The 16169-nt window shown below is 46.9% G+C and overlaps 1 protein-coding gene across 2 annotated transcripts in view; it reads left to right on the forward strand.

The window, feature by feature from the left end:
- LOC126527377 (uncharacterized) overlaps positions 1-16169 on the forward strand; it is a 61816-nt gene that overhangs the window by 15544 nt on the left and 30103 nt on the right. Inside the window, exon 1 of one of the 2 annotated variants that reach the window (XM_050175193.3) lies at positions 15225-15982. The exons of the other annotated variant lie outside the window; for it this stretch is intronic. The gene's annotated coding sequence lies outside the window, so the exon portion shown is untranslated. Of the gene's footprint in view, positions 1-15224; positions 15983-16169 lie in introns of those variants that run through there. 2 annotated transcript variants of the gene reach the window in all.

Below are 16169 nucleotides of genomic sequence, written 5' to 3' on the forward strand. Positions count from 1 at the left end.
GTAGTAGGTTTGCTTGAGTCTGTCCTTTATTTTTACTTCGTTTAAACAAAGTGGCACTACTTAAGATAAAAACTGATACTGAAGAGCACTCTAAACATAACTAAATTCGAAATTAAGAACCATGATCCTTGCTGAAATGGGCACTGAAGAGAACCCTCACGTTCAGCTGTATCAGTAAATTGGGCTTATTTAATGAAAATAATAAGTCACTCGTCGCTGTGAGATGAGGCGTGGTAAATAAAATGTGCAAAAACGAAAGACGAGCGGTGACGGTGTTCTGAAGTTGGCTTGAAGTTGACGGTGGCTACTAGGATCTATTTAATTGTTTATCGACAATAAAAGGCCCCATTATGTCCTATAGGAAACAAACGCTCAATGTAGCACGTTTAGGGATCTTTTCTTGCACCGACAGAGGTCCCATTGATGGAGGCAGGTGTTGACGCTCGAAAGATAGCCGTACAGGCTCTTCGTTATGGAGAACGGATTCGTTGACGAACTGTCGCTGTCTGTTTCCAGAGCATGCAGAGTTTTGTTTGTCTGTTTTAATTTATTATTTTCTTTTTTCGTAGCAAGGAGACATTTAAGTTGTTAATTGGTGCTTGAGTTGTCGTTATCGTCTGTCTTGAGTTCGTGTGTTTCTTGCGCCTGCTTTATAATTAATTCTGTTGTTCTCGTCGTCGTCGTCGTTGTCATTGTTGTTGTTGTTCTCGTCGTCGTCGTTGTCATTGTTGTTGTTCTCGTCGTCGTCGTCGTCATTGTTGTTCTCGTCGTCGTCGTCGTTGTCGTTGTTGTCGTCGTCGTTGTTGTTGTTGTTGTTGTTTTGAATTCATCAATCCTAATGCCATCGTTCATCTTCCTGTCGTTCAAGAAGCAGGAACTAGGGTCTTCGTTTACCCCAGTAAATAAGATCAACCATATCACGCAAAATGAATTAAAATAGAAAAGTTTTGAAGAAAAATAGTTTCTCGTATAAATTGATTTAGCGTTGCCCTAAGGGTTCCTTCATCTCTTCTGTTTGAGGAGTGTTTGGTTTCTATACTGCCGTTCCGCTTCGAAGCCGCCCGTGCACCTATACATAAGTCGTTCCGTCGAAGGAAACTTTTGAGAAGTCAAATTTATTACGGCCATTGCGCAGACACGGAAACGCGCGCTCTCAACGTGAACAGGCGTGATCCGAGTCATCATTTATCACCCGGCTGCTTGTTCGGCTCGCGCTGCCCGTGACGAGCCGTGAATGAGCGTCGCATAATTTTGCAGGGGGGGGGGGAGGGGGGGGGAGCGCCAGTAATGCGTACGCGTAATTCGAACTGTCGGCTCGGCTGGTTCCCTCACATTTGCTCCGAGCGGAGCAGCTCAAAGGCGGATAAATTAGACACCGGTTCGTACGCGGTCGCTCGTGCTCTTCGACTTTGCTCCAACGGTGTACGCCCATCGCGCCTATTTATAGCTAGAGAGTCCCTAACACGAGTTTCCAAGCGTGAAAACAGCGTGCTAACCTCGCTTAGCTGGCGAGCTTCTTAAACGAACACTAAGAAAGAACCAAGTTATCTGCCAAAGTATTCTTTTTCTTCATGCTCCTGTCTTGTGCCGCAACCTGGTGATTTTTTTAATGCTACCAGCATTGATAAGAACAGGCGAAAGGAAAAACAAAGAAAGTCGATCAGGTAGGTTCAGTGTCCGGTTACCATGGGCAACCAGTGCTGGGGTTTGGCGTGCCAACAACAGCGCCGTAGCACAGACTAGCAAGAGGAGGAAGCAGTTTTTGGTAGTACACACTGCCATTTCGCGTCAGCAACTTCACCGTTCATCTTCCGCTTGTGACCTCGTTGGGCAGCGGCTTTGTAGAATGTGAGAAAGCATGCGCTGCTTCAAAGGCTCACGGTCATGGCCCACGTTGTACTACGGAAAAGTTTCCCACTAAAACTACTACTAGGGGAAACTCTGGCGCTGCGATCGTTCGTACACACCACTGCAATGTTGTTTGGTACGTGGATTCGTCTCATCTTCGTGCTAGGGAGTTCAAACGTTCTTGTGGCTTCGTTTACTACTATTTACGTGCCTCTATTGGCCTTAAAAGTTCGAAAATTTTTTTTTCTCATCGAAGAAGGCAACGAGACTGGGCGCACGCAGATAGCCATTGCGAATCGTCTCCCTCATAAACGCAATATTTTGTTGAAAATGGGGAATTCGCTGCGAGATCACAAATTCGTTTGAAGTCAGAAGGACGAAGCTTTAGGCAAATCCATGCCAGCTTTCTCACGCTAGTTGAGCCGCCATGCTTGGAGCTTCCATGAGCGTTATAGAGCCACAGTTAATTTTGGTAACTTTTTGTGGGAAACACTACCATGGGTATAGCTTGGCTGGACGCATTAGGCTAAACCGAGCGCTGATGTATAGCCCGCGTTCCAATTCTGGACAGCATCGGAGGCAGTCAACGTACAGAGCTGGGGAGACAGCTTTGAGCGCGTGTAATGAAAAGACTGGAAGGCGACGGAAAGCTCGAAGCAGCGCGAAGAAGACGAAGACAACAAAGGAAAAACACACGCAACAGGACGGGAGCTGTGTGTTTTCTTTTGTTGTCTTCGTCTTCTTCGCGTTGCCTCAAGTTTTACTCAATATGAACCAACTCGCCCGAATCAAGTTGTTGCTACTGCGATGGAAAGGCGCCTCTGCGACGTGAAGCCACCTTTCGGCGACAAGAAAAAAATCTAAGAAAAGCGCACATTATTTCTGTATTTTGACTGTCTGCGTGTGCGAACCTATGAAAGAAACGCGTCACTTACATTTGGCGCAGAGGAAAGCGCGGTTGCGTTTTCTTGTGCGCATACGGACATTGCCGTCAAGTTTGCAAGCTTCTCGCCCAGCCGCAATCTTGTTTGGACGGGAATGTATACTCTGCATCGTTTCTGAGTACGACGCTGTCTTCGCGAAGCTGTCATATTCGACGTCTTCGTCAGAACTGGAGTGATACTTAAGATGTCTGCTGTCCGCTTAGCCGTCTACATTGGTCCACTCCGCCGTCTGCGGCAGGTATCGAAACGCAGCCATATATGCGCGAATCGGTTATCATTCAAAAGTGTTGTGCCATTTACGCGGCATCCCTACGGGACGGCGTCAGCATACTTTATTTGCACGCTCAAACATGACGTAGCATCTCATAGCTGGCGCTGGGTTCCCCGTAGGACGCATTGAACTTATCGCCTACAGAGCTTTTTTCGGTGCGTGGCAGTCCGCACGACTGAACTTAATTTCCTGGCGGCCTCGAACTGCAGCATGGAATCGAAGGGTATGTTGCACCGAGGGCTCGTGTAAGTGGCTACTGGCGATACGTAAGTATACGCTTCTCAATACCAGACTGCTTGGTCAGGCAGCTAGCTTTCTTTCTTTCTTTTTGGGGGCTGCCTGGGCGTTCCAATAGCTCCCTAGCGAGAGACTTCACGTATACTTTCGCAGCTGGCCGCTGCGGTGTCATCGTCGACCGCGAAGGCGTGCGCAAAGCCGGGCGTTCCACGTGCGTTTCCGTGGCCGCAAACACGAAGCAGCTGCGGCCTTTGCCATTCATCAGCGAATAACCAACGAACCGATACGCACACGCGTCCGCGCCGATCGCATACGCCATGGGCGTCGTTCGTCGACGAAGACAGTCGTATAGTATGCGCGAAAATCGCATTCGTATACGCTTTCGACGCGGTAACTTTCGCAAACGTGTCGTTTCCCCTTCGGGTGCCAAATTAAGTCGCTCCATTCAAAGTTTTGTTTCGCCACGCGTCTCGCATATTCGCACTCATGCAAAGTGTATACGGCTTCACAAAGAATGAGGGATTCTGAAGTAAAACTCTTACTTGGGCTAGTTGGTTCATGCTTGAATGTGTAAAGAGCAGGGTGCAAAGATCAGGAAAGAAGAACACAAACGACAGGACCGGTGCCGGTCCTGTCGTTTGTGTTTTTCTTCGGTCCTGATCTTTGCGCCCTGCTATTTACACATTCAAGAGGAATTCTCGGTTGGTCAGCGAGATTTGCCAAGTTTGCAGAATGTGGACTCTGTGCGAGAACTCTCTACAGGGACGCCGGAAAATAAGAGCGTCAACTGCGTCGCGTCTAGCATACTTGAAAAGCAGCTGTTTAACCAATTGAGGTATGTGCCTGCTGTAAAACACGGTGAAAACAATGAAAGAAGTGAACTGTCTACATGACAGCATAGTGACGCCGAGAGCAAACAACGAGCTGTCTGTCTTTTAACTCGTTTTACTGGAATAGTTTTTCTTGCAGCGCAGGTCCAGTCGGAAGTATTTCAGTTAAGACATGTCTTATCTATTATTTTCATCAGTGACTTTGCTTTTGATGGAGTACCTTGACGTGCGCAATTGTGCTGACTGCTGTTGAAGGAGATATTTTCGCATTTTAAAGGTTAGCGATGCTCTCCATACACTTTAGATAAATGTAATTTCCACGCAAGTTATGGTGTTTCGAGTACATATCGCCATTTCTTAACCTTTTGGTGAACACAAGTGCATGAAGAGAGATACAAACTATAATGATACGCTGTAGATGTTAGCCTGGCGTGTTACTTCAGCTGTTGGAGGCTGATTGTGGTATACTCAGTGATCACACAAACAGCACGCGCAGGCACAGTTACAAATATACACAATACTTTTATTCAGGAATGTGCCTTAAGGTCTGCTGCCCTCAGTAAGGCCAGTAGCGCTTTCATGGCGCGTAACGCGCGCGTGGTGCTTTTCCACGGGTCGAGATTGTCAGCCAGCTCCAAACTCGAGTCACGCTTCAAGTAGTGCTGCCTTCGAAGAGAGAGAGAGAGAGAAACCAAAAAAAGGAAACAAAGATAGGAAAGACAGAGAGGTCGACTAGACGGACGTCCGGTTTGCTACCCTACGCAGGGGGCAAGAAAAAGATTGTCTCTATCTGACAAGTAGTAGCAGCAGCAGTCACATAGTACGTGCGACTGTGGGACCGTATTGTGCAGCATAGAGCTACGAGTGTGTTTTTGATCGGGTGGCGTTCACGAAAAGCTAAATCTGAAAACTGAGGAACGTGTTCCACAGAAAATAAGAGTGGGATCTCACGGTGGCCAAATTTAGGTGCCCACCTATATGTGTCAACCCCTAAGGCATCTTTTTGTTCAAGCGAGACGAGTGGGTCTTCGTTTGCCCCACTTCTACGTCATCATTGCTGCCTGCCAGAGTGGTCAGAAGCAGCGTGTGTGCATTAGTCCGCTGTACAAGCAACCAGTGCATGTTTTACACTCTTCAGCCGAGTTTTGTTCAGCAGGCTCCGCGCGGACGCTGGCTTTCAGGGCTGCCCAGTATTTATTTATTTATTTATTTATTTATTTATTTATTTATTTATTTATTTATTTATTTATTTATTTTGGACGAAACAAATACAAAGTTTGCCCGCAAGGTAAGGCAAAAGGAGGGCGTAGTCCTCCTGACTAAGGCCTTTACCTCGCTGGCGCAGCAGAAGTAGCAGTTGACTAATAAAACAAAATACAACTAATAAGAGAGAAAACATCAAAACTATTTACAGCAACATATTTAAGACATTGAAAAGTATCAACTCTTTGAAGAATAGCAAGTAACTAAATAAATACAGCAATGCAAAACATAAGAACAGTCTGTTACTAACAAAAGTTATACACAACAGTTCTCAAAAATAAAGAAAGCTCGGATAATTTGTTACTGTTAGGAGTGGGTATTGTACGTTGCGATGCCTGAGATTCCAAGAATAAAAAAAGAAGCGCGTGGCTGTCATGAATACTTCCAAGCTTTTTTGGAGTGCAAATGGGGGGAAACAGGCTTGGGTTTCTTCTGCGTCTTTCTGGGCTGAAAATTGCTGAAAGAAACACTTCATTCGTATTTTTGACGGCTTGAAGAAAGGCGGGGAAAAAAGCGAAACATTGCCAAAAAAAGGGAAAAGAGGCAGTGCATGAACTTAGACACACAATATTTCTATCGTACTTATATTCCACCGGTGAATCGCAGTGAAATTGCACGGAAAAGTGAGACTGGTATACTCTACACTCCATTGATGGTTAGAGAAGGCTGACATATTCTCGACTTGCGTTTGTTTGGGTACCCAGGAAATGGACTCGTGTTGTCGGGATACATTAGGTGCGCGACGCATTCCCTTCGTTCTAAGAGTGACAGCCTGTGAGGATTGGCATATTTACTCGCATAAGTATAAGGGTGTCGGGCATGGGAGAAACCGCAAACAGCGTTTAAGGGCGTAAAATTATTATAGGTCTCCTGTTACACCCTTAACGAAAAGGGTGTTATTTGCGGGGGTGACAAAAGAAAAGCACCCTTAAGGGTGTAAAAATGTGCAGAAACCATCGACGATGATTGTAAATGTAATAAATAGCCGTACGCTTCTAGAAAGTTATTAGCATTGTTAAAGGACCGATGAGCTTGACGGCGTTCGTTTGTTGCAGTGAGGACACCTTGCTGTCGTCTGTTGTTTCACTGCGTAATTCTGCACAGAATAGAGCCTTTAGCCAGAACATCTGTAACGGTGTCGGAGCCCTCTCCTGCGGCCGCCACAAGAGAGAGGGTGGCGGGAGAAGAGGAAGAATGTATGTCCTGAGCGCTCCACTAGAGTATCTAGACCTTCCGACAATCCAAAAGTTCTCGAGCGACTCTTGGCCGTATTACCTCGGCGGGTTCCCCAGCCCACTAACTCATTGGACGCGAATCGTTCTGATTCGAAATAAAGTTTTCTCACTCACTCATAACACGTGCCGGCTGGCCCGGCTATCGCACAACTGATTATTTCAACACAAAGGCCATTGCATACAAGAGACAATTTGCAACAAGGCGACAGTACGAACACACTCGATAACAAAAAAGAGTGAAAAAAGTAAACAAGTATTTTAATATGTCACCCGTGAAGACACTGCACTGAATTTAAGTGAAGCATGACACGCACTTCTCCTATAATTGCGGACCATCACGCACTCTGCTGGTTTTCGTCACTCAGGAATCCTACCGGCCGGCTTGGTATCTGGGCTCTGCGGCTGCAAGAATTTTCCGATGTAGAAGTGTAGATGTAGATGTAGAAGTCAGGCAGTCTGCACCAGGAGGTGGACTGTTTATCACGTTATTCAGTGGATGAACCACCCGCCGTTCCTGACACTGATGCCGATGCTTGCGCTTCTTTTTCAGTTTCTCAACTGCTCCGCATTGTCGACGAGCAACGCCGTGATGCCCCCTTGCGCGCCGTCATTGATCGCTTGGAATCTTCGCCTTCCGATTTGTCCCTTCGCTTGTTTGTCCTCCGGGATGGTGTATTATACTACCACAACGTTCGCCCCGACGGTCCTGCCCTGCTCCTCAGCATTCCTAAGCTCCTCTGGTCAGTTGTCCTCCACAAACTTCACGACTTACCAACCGCCGGTCACCTCGGCGTTTCCCGCATTTACGACCGGATTCGCCAACGCTTCTTTTGGCCAGCCTTGCCCGCTGTGTCCGGAAATACGTTGCGGCGTGTGAGAAATGCCAGCGCCGAAAAAACACCTTCGACGCTTCCTGCCGGGTGCCTTCAACCGCTCGACGTCCTGTCGGAGCCGTTCTTTCGCGTTGGCTTGGACTTACTTGACCTTTTCCCTCTATGAAAATATGGCAGCAAGTGGGTCGCTGTGGCGAAAGATTACGCCACGCACTGCGCAATTACTGGAGTGTGTCCAACGAGCTGTCCACAGATGTCGCCGATTTTTCTTTTACACGACGTGATTTTACAACATGTAACGATGCCAACTGCTCACTGACCGTGACCGGACGTTCCTTTCAAAAGTCATCGCCGACATCCTGCAGTCCTGCTCAACCAGGCACAAGCTTACTACGTCTTACTAGCCGCAAACTAATGGCCTCACGGAGCGTCTGAATCGAACCCTGACAGATATGCTTGCAAAATTTGTCTCGTCCGACCATACTGATTGGAACCTTGCTCTATCCTATGTCACATTTGCATGTAATTCATCGCGCCACGACACTGCCGGTTATTCCCCGTTCTTTCGGCTGTTCAGCCGAGAAACAACATTGCCACTGGACCTTCCATTCCATCCCTTCCCTTCGCCGTAGCACAGTCCAGCTGCTCTGTATGCTGTTCTGTGTGCTGTTGTGTGTGTAGTAAGGGTGATTTCAATGAATATATGCTCTGTTCGCTTCACTTCACTGAGCGCTTGTAGCCTCTACCTTACGAGGGTATGAGCCATTGCATTTTTTGCTTGCTTATGCGAGTATGAGCCATCGTTTAGGGGTTTATGAGTCATTGCATTAGTCTTACGTGACGGATGGACAATATTCTAGTTAGGTAGACATATAAATGCTTAGACATTTAGAAAGAGCCGATCTAGCATTAGTTTAGTAAGGAAGAAGTCTCAGGCACGCCTCCCTTTTCAATACAGTCAAGAAATTTGACGACGAGTGACGTAGAAACGTCCCTCACCATCAAGAACCAACTGTTCTTGTGGGTAACTCCAGATATGAATTCCAATGTGTCTGAGGAAACTATACGTTGTACGTTGTAACTTAGCGCTGATTACCGGTAAGGAGCCGCCCCGCCACGACAAGCAAATATTGCGGCTCAAAGTACTAAGCTCTCAAACAACGAGCGCTTATCTATAAGCACACTAAGAATGTCTTATGTAAGGGTCCTAAATGCACGTGCAACTGCACGTTCGCGCATAGCCTGTCATTGTGTTTCAGGCAACCAACAATTGTGGCAGCGTGAAAAGGGGACAAGACATCCTCCCCCCTTCCCCCGTCTTGCTAATCTCTCTTTAGTTTCTAGCACCTGCCAGTTCCGCCTCCGCTCAGAACCACGTAGGTCTTATGGCAAACGATTTCCTAATAAGCTTTTCCGTTTTTACGATTCACATTGAAGGCGACGCGCATTGTTCAGCTCAAAGAAAGGGACATTTTCACTGATACGAGTAACCGGTACGTATTGCTGAGGTGTCTAAATATGTGAACTGCTGCGTCAAGAAACGCTCAAGATCAGACGCTACCTTGTGATGTGTGCGGACGGACGTTCAGCAAGCGGGCGTGCGTCGTTCAGATGGGTCTCGTTGTCCGTGCGGTAATTCATGGGAGAACGCATAGAACACTTGCCATTAAGCTGTCATAAGTTTGAGCTGCAAAAAATGTGCTTTCGGGGCAGCACTGATGACCCTTGTGATGACCCTTGAGATTCGAGCACGCAACTGGCAACGACGGCAGGCTCAAGCCTCGAAGTTCATGAGCCGAGCGGAGAACAGCTGGTCTTGAAACAAGATCGCCCTGATACCCATCCCATAAGTATTTTTTTATCTTAAAAGGCCGATTTAACAGCCGAATTTTCTAGGCATGGCAGCGATTCGCGCGATATTATATAAAACGCAAGAGTTTTGGTACAGCGATGGCACAATGAACTTATGCTTACAACACAGCCGAGTCATGCCATCGCAGTGTTGCCCATTGCTTATATTTACAATCTTTGCAATAGCCCTGGATGTTCGTTGAAAGTGGACTAATAAGTAATTTTACCACGACAGGTACGATAATCCAAAACTCATAAGTTCTTGAGAACTACGTTCGCACCGATGGTCTTTTAATTTGAGATGCCTGATATACGCGTCCTTCGCGTCGGCGCCTTTGAACCGGCGCTGAAAGTACGACCACCGAACGCGAGAACCGGCGAAGAAGCGAAAGAAAGCAACTCGTTTCAAAACACCAAAATCAACCAATAACATCACAATCGCCAAAATAAAGTGTGCTTCTGGCGCTTATTACGCCATAAGAAAGAAGCAAGAATACTCGGGGCCAACTCTGACTTGCCTGTTGAAATATGTAAAACACATAAGCAAGCGCTCTTGTGATACAGCCGCTACACGAAGAATTTGTCGCATTTGAGAGAGAACGGTAAATTCTGGTGAATCGACGAAGCACAATGTTGACTTAGGCCCTGAATTTGTTTTTAACGAAAATTCCCGGAAACTGTCGAGTTCAAAAAAATTCAGTGACGATTTAGCGGTAAATGCGGGAGGAATGAGAGAGCATTACGTCCCGGATAGGGTCCAGGATCTATGATGTAAACTACTTTCACCACATTGCAAGGCGTTGTTCAGGAGCTCACTAGACACAGGTTCTGCCTCGTCGAGGAGCGAAGTGTACAACTGACGGTGTGCCGGAATATATATATATATATATATATATATATATATATATATATATATAATTACTTGTGTGCTTCAGTGCATGGAACGATGTTTTCTTAACAAGTTAACTGGAACGACAACGCATTTCTCCGCAAAGTTCGGGAAGCTATATCTCGAAACCGGTGTCATCTTGAAAATTCCTTCCAAGTAGATCCGCCTTGCGAACTCCACTGCTAGAATTTGTAAATTGCAATATGGGCCATAATGTAATTAGTTAAAACATAATTAGTGATTGTTTTATTAATTACCCGGTTTTGCATCTCAATTTGTCGGGCAAGTATTGTTCGTCACTTCGAGTAGGCCAGCTCATAAACTAGAATTGTGACATCTGCAACAGGCAAGTCTTAAAAAATTTTGTAAGTGTTCGCTGAAACACCCTGTATATGTACAGTATATATACGCAGAAGTATTCACACATGCACACTCTTCTAAGCTCGCCCATCCCCCAAAACAAAATTTAAATTGTGTGGTTTCATTTCCATCAGATCGCAACCACGATCTGATTATGAGGCATGCCGTAGTGGATCGAGGTCTCCGGAAAATTCGGACCACCTGGGGTTCTCCTCCCCTCTATACCTCTACCACGTGACCGGCTTCCCACACTTCACGCACATATATTTTTTTTTTACCACTATGACACTCCTAACGCTAACGCTATTAAAAATTTTGAAGCGTGAAGTTTACGATCGAGAGAGTACATCGCGCGCTAGCTTGACTTGCCGCCAGTACGCTGGCTTATACGGTGCGGGCGCATTGAAAGAGAGAGAAACGAAGAGGAAAGGCAGGGAAGGTTAACCAGATATCGGTCTCGGTTTGCTACCCTACACTGCGGTTGGGAGATAGGGATTAGAAAGAGGACAGCGCGCATGGAAGAAAGCGTTCCGAGTTTGCGCTTTCTCCAAACGAAAAATCTCTCTCTCGCCGCGCTTTCTCTGCGCATGCGCGCATGTGCTGCGGCAACAGCTGATTTAGTGCTCTGCTGCGTTCCACGTCCAAGGCGCCGAAGTAACGTGGAAAACAAACAGAATAGAGACGTTCAATCAACAGTTGATCATCGAATCATTTGAACAACCACGTACGTCGACCTTGTCTTCTTTAGCGTCAACATACGGTTGACGCTTCGCTTTTCGTGGCGCAAGCAGGCAAAATCGATTTTTCGGCAGTGCCTGATGCGGAACCTTACAGAAGCAGTTATTTCTTTAATATTTGTGAGATATGTACACCCCTGGGCAAAAGTGTGCGGGTCCGGGATTGCGCGATAAGATAGATTTCCTCATTTGCCTGTGAGTGTAAATTGAAATTAAAGATTGCAGTCCAAACATCTCGTTGCGGATTTTCTAGTGCACTCGTCAGTTTTCGTTTGTGCGTTTCAATTACGAAGAAATTCAGTTTTTTTTTCGGCAACCCTGTGGTCCGTATACTTTTCCTCATGGGTGTACTATAACGCTTCTAATAAACTATGTAACTTACGGCGTAGACATGTAGCACGTTTTGTAAAGCAGCATATTGCAGTACTGGATTTGCGTCGAGCGCTTGCATAAGATATGCAGACGCAAGTTAAAAGCATTTAGTGTGTAAGCCCACGTGGCAAATGAATGTTTTCGTTGAATAAAGTTCCCCTTTCCAGTGTATAAAATACATCTTCAGCTAAACATAGCGCTATTCGCATTACCCGGATAGTATTCGTAGATGAGTTCAGTCCCATTTATTACACATTTTTACCACCTACATGAAATTTCTATATTGTTTACATGTGTTTTCCCAAAGCCCGATTCACAAATTAGGGGTATATTTAAGAGCGGTATATAACGCATACGTCTTGTCCACTTTAGATGAAGCATTATGGGGAGTTTATAGAAATATGAAATTGTGTGTTATTTTTTATTGCCTAGTTACGCAGTTGTAAATTTACTTTTCTGGCAAATTTGCAATTTCAACCTTTCTTTGTAAAATAACGACGGCCTAAAAAAAAATATCCGCTTCTTATATAGTCACTACATAACTATTTCTCTTGTATACAGTGGTTTTCAAGAAAAAACTACTCCTCCTTTGCCATGTATCTATGTAAAAGCCCCCGAAAGGTGTAAAAGAGCGATTAAAAATCATTTTTACACCACTAAGGATGCGTTTGGTTTGTCCAATGACTGACACCCTTCCCCTTACGGGTGTAAAAAATTACATCGCGGAGGTTTGATTTCTTGTTCTACGCTCTTAAACAAATGCACACCCTTTGGGTCGTATCTTGCACACACAACGATAATCGTCATCTGCCTTGCTTGCGTTTCCTGTCTTGAAAACGCGGCGCTCTCAGAGGTGCTTTCCTTCCGAGAATACTCGGTCGTGCTAATAACGCGCATGCAGTTCGTGACTTGGAAGTACCGGGCTCGCAGCGTTAAAGAAAGGAAATGCGGACAAGACAGATGACGATTATCGTTGTGGGGCAAGGTACGACCCAGAGGGTGTAATTTTACTTACGTTTAGTACGTTTCCTCGGAGCTTATGGCACGTCTACCTAAGAGGGAGAAAATTGTTATCGACTACAGGAAAGACGCCCGTCTTTTGTTTCAACGTCTCACGGTCACTAACCGACAAATCTGTCAAGTGACACTAATAATCCATGCCACCATGTGTTCTCTACCTACGTTCTACGTTCTCTACATACTTCGCGCATTAAACACCAGGGGAGAGAGCGCCTATAGTTTCATTGATGCGTTCATATATATATATATACCCTATTCTATCGTTTCTGACCGCTCACAGTCAGCTCAAGCGCCGGCTCTTGTAAGTTCTTTTTTTCTTTTTCCTGCGATCAGAGTAAATGCCGTCCGCCTCTCGCTCTCGCATTTTCTCGCTCGCGCCCGAACCACGGCGAGAGTACACCTCGCCGCGGTCATCTCCCAATTCCCTTTCTTTTCTCGACGTTACGGGAGCGCCGATTGTTTTGTTTTCATTTTTTTTTTCCTTGCGCTGGCTAATTATGAGCCGGCACTTGGCGAGACATGCGCACGTCGTGTGCTGTTCCGCGAGCGCGCCTCTGAGAACACTTCAATAAAACTTGCTCATCGCGGCGCAAAACGTAGCCTTGCGTAGAGCCTGACAGCTGCGTCCTCACAACCCCCCTCTTCCACTCGTTCTGCTCATCCACGCATGCAAGCATTATCTCTCTCACTCTCTCTCGCTCTCTCTTTTTCGCGTGCTCAACGAGACCTCGCGGTGTCTGCGAAAGACAGCGAGAAATCTTCGTTGTTCAGATTTCCAGGTGTTGGCCCAGTCAAAAAGATGAGCGAAAAAAAAAGAAGGAAAGAGATGTGTGGTTCGCCGACTCCAGCTGGGAAAGCTGACACGTAAAATGATTAAAGGAGAAGAGAGAGAGATAGCTAGAATAATAAATGATGGCTCGAGGCCTACTTGAGGGAGTGGGCAATGGGGAAGAGTGATCGTGCCAAGTTACGGCTCACAATGGAATATTCACGCGCGGCGTTCTACAGCGAGTTGCAGTCAAACCTCGATATAACGAAACGAGATGTAACAAAGTAAGTCCTCTTGAAATTCTCACTGACATTCTGCAGTAATGCATATACATACATAAGACGTGCAGTAATATATGGAAAGAATCAATGGATATTACGAAGTAATTCTGGCCCGCACTTCAGCTTCGTTATAACGAGGTTTTGCTGTAATTGTCCTAGACGTCAGCCCGGGGCAGACCCCACCCATTTATCGAACGACGACACTGCCTTAGGCAAGTTACACTTGTCCGACACTTTATTCATCTCTTGGCTATCTGACTCCTGGTTGTGAACACTCAGACTCCCTTAATAACCGTGAATTTAACTTCCTTGCGATGCAATTTGCCCAACCAATGGTAGCGTAGTCATTCTGACAAACTTCGTGTACAAGCACTGTTTGCGCGTACATTACGACACGAAAAAAAATGTAGACGAGGCTCTCGTGATAAGAGCATGCGCAAGCGACAAGACCCAGCATGCGCAGCTGGAACTTTGTCGTCGCTTCAGTTCGAGCGCTTTTTCACTACCTGAGGGCAACAGACTTGAGTGCCCGACTATAGACATCCTACACCTAAGTTATTTCTCTCTCTCTCTTTCACTCTCCATTCCCCTCCCCACGTGCTGGGTAGCAAACTGGACTTAGTCTGGTTAACCTCCCTGCCTTTCCTTCTTTCCTTTTCTCTCTCTCTCTCTTGTCGTCGCTTGAACTGCGAACTGTGCCTTCATTAGTTGGGCAAATGTGCAGCGCCGAGACGCCCGCTCGCGGATTATGAAAGGGTGACTATTCTTACCTCGCGCATTCATATCATTTCACTTGCGGGCGTGACTGTGGGCCGCCGCGATCTTAGAAGGCTAGCAGATCGGGCTAGTTCGTTTTCCATTATGTTGCAGATGTGTGTAGGGCAGAGTAAAGTAACAACAGGAAGCGCGCGCCTTCGCTCAAGTATATTTGCTTAAACCTACAACAATGCTCGGCTGATAGGTCTGTTTACACTTTTTGGGGGGGGAGGGAAGGGGGGGGAGGGTGGAAGGGCTGACCTAGAGAAGGCAGGGAGCCACGACGAATCAAACATAAAAGCAAGCAAGCATTCAAGAAAAGTAGCATTAGAGGGTAAGGAAGGGAAAGAGTTGAGGAAGGTTACAAAATGGGGAAACGTATTTAGAGGCGTGATGACTCGCAAACGAGGAGCTGAAAGGAGCGGGATTCAAGGCGCGGGCTGGCGGTGTTGACACAGAGCCAGCGCGCTGAAATGCGCGCGTCAACAGCGCGGAGAGGCTTGCGACTGTGTCGAAAAGCGCGCTAAACACGCGACCACGGCGAGCTTTTTTCTCTGTGTGTGGGAAGCAGGCGCGACAGGCGCTTCGCCTGAACACGCTTGTTACGCAAAGCGTGCGCGTGGAACCACCCCGAAGTTCTCCCGAGGAAAAAAAAAAAAGAAAAGGGAGAGTGAGAGAGAGAGAGAGAGAGAGGCATTTCAGAGCAACTAGCTCGGTAGAACGCAGCTGAGAAACCCCGGCGCACGGACCCCGGCGGCATGCCCGACATCTGGAGCTTATCACGCAGCTTAGTAAGAGAGCTTAGCCCGTGGCTCCAAGTGGCGAGGCATTCACGACTGTCCCGCATTCAAGATGAAGCGAGCGCGCTTTCGCCAAACTATACACGTGCGCGCGACCTCGTAGCTCAACTTCTCACAACGGCGTCAGGCGAAAGCGCCCCGACCGCTTTAATCTTCGCGAAGCAGGAGTTCTTTCAGGAAAAAGAAAAAAAAAAACTATTACCGCCGCCATGAGACGCAGCGCCGCGCTTGAGGGGGAAACCGCTCCGAGACGCGTTTACCAACGGACTCCGAGCGGCCATTGAATGCAGCGTGAATCGACAGAAGCCACCCTAATTAGCGCAATTAGAAACCGAAAGCAGGGTGTATACGGACCATTCAGGGGTCTTCTCGACGGAAGCTGAGCGGACACTGAAGATGGAGCAAGCTGACGGCAGCTGCTGCAGTAATTGGGCTTAATTACGTAGAAACGAGGCAAACTGTGTGTATACCGACGTCGGCGTTTAGGACGGGCCACTCTACTTTCTTTCTTCGACATGTGCGCAGTGTAGGACAGGATGGATGGCGAGTGTAGCACTTTCGAAGTGATTGTGGTTTTGCTGGCCCACGGAAAGTGTGACTGTGTTTGTTGACCCGAGGAAGACGGCTCGTTGTCACCGCAGTGGGAAGTGGCCACCTTTCCCGGAGGAACGTGCGATTTTGAGAAGGTGGGTTTCGCGCATTTGTCCGCTTCGTGTCGTGGACTTTCTGCGAATTGTCGTCTTGCTCGGCGCATCCCTGAACCCCGAATCGTGAGCCAGTTGACTCACGGTATATACACTCGTAACCGTGTCCCACTTAGGTTCTAGCTAGTAGGCGGAACATTTCTTTTTTACAATATTTTCCACTGAACCA

This window comes from Dermacentor andersoni, chromosome 9 (genome assembly GCF_023375885.2).
Source record: "Dermacentor andersoni chromosome 9, qqDerAnde1_hic_scaffold, whole genome shotgun sequence".
NCBI classification, from domain to species: domain Eukaryota; kingdom Metazoa; phylum Arthropoda; class Arachnida; order Ixodida; family Ixodidae; genus Dermacentor; species Dermacentor andersoni.